Here is a 6,242-nt window from a genome sequence, read left to right on the forward strand (position 1 = left end):
TATCTTTGAATTGTATTAGGATAATCCATACCTTATTGAAAAAAAAAATCATATTTTAACAACCAAAAACGTTTTTGGTAATTATCCTAATTCAATTTCAGTCAAAATCCCAAAAATCAGCCATCAGACTGCCTGACGCGTCGAGTTCATCAGGTGACTCGACAAGTTCATCAGGCAGAGGCAAGATTTTTCGATTTTCAGCTTTGAACAATTTAACAATGCATCAAATACAAAAGAAAAATGACCTAGGCTTTGATACCACTATTGGGTTATGTGCAAAACACCAATCATATAGTGCACATGCAGACCCTAAAGCTTTAGATCTAGGTTTTTCTAATTGTACATGCAATAATCTTCCAAAGCTCTCAAACCCTAGATCTAGCATATCAAAATTGAAATCAACATAAATAAACTAGTAAGAATGTTACCTTTGAATGTAGTTTGATGATCTTGATCTTTCGAGAACCTAGCACCTCAAATGTGATGCCTTTAATGAATCACAAACACCAAAGCAATTAGATGATCTTCAAGAGAGAGGGGGAAGGTTCAAAACTGGCTCTATAATCCTTAGGGTTCAAGTGGTCGGTTTTATGATGCCAAAAGGGTCCTTATATAGCTGAAGAATTAGGGTTTTAGTCAAAGACCTCATCCGGTTGCTTAGGCTCTAAGCAACCAAGAAGAATCTTCCAGAACCTTTGCCCTTGGATGAAATCCTTATGGGCTCCCATAAGATTTCGTCCAGCCCTTTACAAAGGGTTCCTCAACCCATTATGCAATTATCTTATAATTACAAGTTCAATCCCCTTAATTCAATTAACCTCTTTTGACCACAAAATTAATTCTTGACCAATGTTAATTAAATAATATGATTTCTCTTTTAATATATAATTCATATAATATATTAATAAACAATAATAACCTCTTTCTTTATTATTCATCCAGTCAAGTTGCTTTGATGAAGGAAACCAAAAATGACCATGATACAACCGGGTCAGCTACATACCAAATATAATTATGGGCTTAGACACCTAATCCAGCAGGAATGTACTCCACTGTTCTGTTAATTCATATCTTAATGAGTTAATACGAGTCTTAATCTATTAAGTGATAAACCTGGCCCACAAAGCACAACATATCCATTTTACCCTTTTAACCAACAATACATATTCTTGTGCATTCTTTCTCTTGAACTTACTCATCTAACATCTTCTAAATGGCTTAAAACTCTTATTGACCTTTTCATGAAGTTACAAATTCATGATTTCATCTCTTTCTCATAATTGATCATTTTTCCCTTTTCTTCAATATTTGATTAAAAGTCAATTTCCTCTAAGTTTTAGGTTCTTAAATATATTGTTGATATTGTCACCAATTTGACTAAATGTGTTTCTATAATAGTATCATGATTAAGATGAATCAAGGATGACACACAATTTTTTGAATGCATGTTTTCAATGATTTGTTTTTCTAATGATGTGATTTTTTAATGTTTCGGTTTTCACTAGACTTTGATTGATCGCCATTTTGAATGGTAAGTTTTTTATTAGATTTTAATACTGTAATTTATATATTTCAAGAAATCATATTTTTTTTAGATTTTTTGTGTTGCGATTTTGTATTTATTTTGAAAATTAAAATAAAACAAAAAGAAATATTATAAATTTAGTTTCTATCAATATAAAGGACCTGTCTAGCTATATGAAATAATATTAATTTTGGCTTAATATTATAAATATTATAAATTGAATCTTAAGTGGCGTTTGAGGATGCTTATCAAAAATGTTTTTCCCTGTTTAAAGTAAACTAGAGGGTGTTCGCATGAATCAGTAGGTTTTTTTTTTTTTTTAGTTTTTTTTTTCTTTGTAGTAATTTTCATGGAAGTCATAGTGTTTTGCATTTTTTTTTTTTGTTTTTGTTTTTTTTTTTTTTTTTTTTTTTTTTTTTTTGTTTTGTTTTTACAACAGTTGAAGCTAGTAAGATGAGCAAAAGTGTTTGTAGAACGAATATGAGGACAAAAGACACTGATATAGAAATATTCAAAAGACGTAGATATACTACTAGATTTGATGTATTCATTCGTCGTTCATAATAGTCTGCATCATTTCTTCATAAGTTTTGATCAACTTCTTTGCTAGTTGTATGGATAAGCCTAGTGATTTGATGACGCTAATGTCTACATTTCGGGATTCTCATAGTTGTTGCCACATCACTAATACATGCTCCTTTTGCCTGAAGATTTCATAAGGTTAATAACAATCTTAAAAACAAATTAGGAAAGAAAATATAACGGAAGAAAAATACTTACATAATTTAAAACCACCAATAGTACTAACATTTATAATAAAGTTCGTTTTTAATAGTTGAATAGCAGCATAAGTTACAAGAGCTGCAGAAACAGTGCTTAAGCGTCAAACTTCAGATTTGAAGGTCTTTCCACTGCAAAAAAAAACCCTTGAATTAGATCTACGAAATGATCGACCGAAATAGATGGTCATCATAAACTCTTTCTTTTCCTCCTCTTCTAGTTCTATTAATCAAAAGGCCATCATGGACCAAGATCCAAAGGGATCAATCTTTTACACTGGTGTATCTCCGAAGTGTTATAAAGAGGGAAGACACGCTACTATCAAATTTTGATAATAATAATAATAATAATAATAATAATAATAATAATAATAATAATAAAAGAATTTTCGGTAAATAACCAAAAATGAGAGGGGTTTTGAAGAAAATGACCATGTAAATTAGGGTTTCGGAAAATGACCAAAGGTTCCGTAGAGGGGGTTTTGCGGAACCATAAACACCTCTGCGGATCGGTAAAATCGCCGAAAAAAATTCATTCCTCATTACTTGACCACGGAAGGAAGGTAGTCTAGTCGATTCGTGGAAGGGAGCTACTGTGGATGTCGGATTGTGATTGGAACGAACACAAAATGTCAAGGCGAGCTCGATTTGTGGAGCAACTACACTCTAATGTGTTATCCGATGGATATGGAACTCAAGTAATTTTTTTTCCTAATTTTTGTATAAGAACTCAAGTAATCTTTGTAGAAATCGATTATATGAATTGGAAATTGATAGGTTAAATGTTATATATAAACATGTATGTTTGTTAGGTTGTAAGAATTGAAAATAAGAAATTGATTTATGTAGAGGAGCCCTTCTTTTCGTCATGAACAGATCCATAGAGGTCTCTGCTCAAGAACAGATCCGCAAAGGAGCCCTCTGTGGAACGACATACGACTCTGCGGATTTTTTTCCCTATTTTCTCTAATTATTATCTCTTAAAATGAACCATTGAATATTGAGATCATTTTATGTTTATTATCTGTATTCTAAAATCGATTTTCAATTATTTTAGTAATTAAAAAAAACTTTGAAAATTTCTATAATTATTATTAAAATGGACCATTTATGTAAATTTTATAATATATATGGGACCATTTATGTAAAATCCAGTAAATTTGTTATAAAAAAAGGGAAATTTTATTTTGAAAGATAATTATTCACGTAGACTATTGTATAAAAAGTTATAGAATAAAAACGTTATTTTTGTTGCATAAAATTGTTAAAAAAACAATATATAGGTACAATGTTATAAAAATAAAAGTACAATGCTATTTAAAGTTACTTTTCAGTATTAGTTTTTTAATTTTCAGCATATATGTTTAATCTTTTGCAGCATAGTTTGCGTGGATGACCTACAAAATCTACTTTTAGATGCGCGTTGGAGAGTGTGTTGAAAAAGTACATTACAAAACTAAATAGTAGGCGAGTTGAATTATTTCGAGAGACAACTTTTGGGATCTTTATTGGTATACCCACCCCGAATGGTGACCCATTGCTCTGTGATTTGATGATGTTTCATGATGTTCGTGATGTAGAGGTAGCGAGGGTTGGGAGGTTTCAGTTCGAGTTACAAGGCAGGGTGGTAGAATATGGTGAAACTGAATTTTGTTTGATTAGTGGTTTGAGATTTGGACCGTATGTTGATATAATAAATAAAAAAGTCAGCACAAGTTCAACATTAAGGAATCGATTGTTCTCTAATGTGAGAGATGAAGATTTATGGCTGAAAGATTTAGAAGACTACATAAAAGGACCAACATTCTCTACGTGTAGCAATGAGGATGCGGTAATGGTTATGGAAATGATATTTTTGCTGAGGGGTCTCATAGGACGAGATAGCAATACGTGCATTCCATTGGAAGTGTATGAGCTAGCCGATAGTCAATATAATTGGAACAAGTACTAAATTTATTATTTTTATTTATTTATAAATACTTTATGATTTATATTAATTATAACGAGTACGAATGTTTGTGTGGGGTACGTATTTGTGGAAGTATAGTGAAACACAATTACGATTATGGTTTGGTAAAATCTATAGATATTTACGAGATAATGAGGGTGAGGGTTACACGAAGACAATGAAGTATACGATTTTCGATTTTCAGCTTGTGTTTAAGGTTAGTTTTAGGTGCAATTACTTATATTTTTTAATTGCTTATAAGTTTGGACAAAGCATAATTTTTTGTTGTAATACTAGGTATGGATTTTGGAGACCATTCCTTTTGAGGTTTGCGCATCACACAGAAAATGAAATTCCAAGAATGAGGGCATGGAGAATAAAAACACAATTATCTCTCGAGCAATGTTTACGTATATTAGACGTGTCAGTGGTATAGTTATACATTCCTTATATTAATTATATATATATTTAAAAATTACAACAATTTTATATACTTAAATTTATTTTTTTTAATTTTGCAGGAAAATAACATCACACGTGTTTTTGAACCAACACCTATTGAGATCAATTTGCCATTCTTTGTGCGTTATATAAGTTGGACTCCAGACAAAGTGCAATCGCCACCGCATCAAAATAGTCCTCCTAAGGAGTGGTTTCCATGACCGCAACAACAGAGTCCTCCTAAGCAGCAGTCTCAATCACCTCACCCATCTCAGTTTCAGGGAGGACTACACCTCAGGCTCTCATTTTTGGGGAGCAGATTACACCTCACCCTCTCATTTTCAAGAAAGATACCACAAAAGACAAGTTATTTGGCGTTGTTACTGAATTGAAAACCACAATCGAGCACTTTGGAAAGAGAATGGATAAATGGGAAAAAGATAAACAATTTGGTGTGAACAATATGGAAAATGTGGATGCGGGGAAAGCATTTTTTCATGGTTTGGATCCCGAGTCAGGCCATACGTATGTGCAGGCGCCACCGCCTATTGTTGAAGTTGAGGATAACATAGTTACACCATTAAAAGGGCGGATAAAAATGAAATCAAATTTTGTAGGGAGCCTTACACACAGGTATAAAATTAAGTAATCTCTATTTATATAGTATATAATCGTTCCAAATTAATTAACATATTGATTTTGTAGGTTCCGTCGATGGAACCATTGAAGAACAGAAAAAGAGAAAAAACCGCAGAAGTCCAATAATGTAGAAAAAAGACCATTACTATTGGACGGTTATCTGGATAATGATAATGAATTTTGGAAATTGTGGAGAAAGAACATGTGAGCGTTATTTTTGGAGCATAGACTTTTAAAAGGTATTGAGATGAATTGGGAATTTTGGTCAAGTTTACTTGGTATTGGCTCTAGATGGTTGCTATCTAAGGTAACACTCATCCCTTATTTTATATTACAAAAAGAGTTGGATAATTAATTGTACAAAATGAAATATTTTTTAACACGCAGAATTTGGTTATCTGGATGTCCCTGCTCAAGGAAATAAGTTGTCGGCTGGTAGGTGAACGATTCTTAATCATGAAGGCACGACTTTGGAACCTGGGAAACAACATTATTTGAGGTGCGTAGCAGTCGGGATGGGTGATGGACCACATTGCAAGGATATTGATCGGGTTAGTATATATATATATATATATATATATATATATATATATATATATAAAATATAAAATTTGTATATATCTAATAACTTATCATTTTTTGAAGGTTTTAATTACCGCACCTGCATTGGTATTTGGCTTATTTGGATCTCCTTACATGGAAAGTGAGCATATATGATTCAACTGAATGGTGTGGTTTTTTTAAAACATATGCGGGTGACGGTAGTTTCAAATCTTTAGGAGATACTATATTAAGTGAACTAGACCACATATCATATTGGGCCCATTTTCCTAATAGACAGAAACCTACTAAGGTGAAATTTGTTAAAGCTAAACATGTGTTGCTGTAGGAAAAAGTAGAAGAAGGAGAA

This window comes from Lactuca saligna, chromosome 8 (genome assembly GCF_052625555.1).
Source record: "Lactuca saligna cultivar CGN05327 chromosome 8, ASM5262555v1, whole genome shotgun sequence".
NCBI lineage: Eukaryota > Viridiplantae > Streptophyta > Magnoliopsida > Asterales > Asteraceae > Lactuca > Lactuca saligna.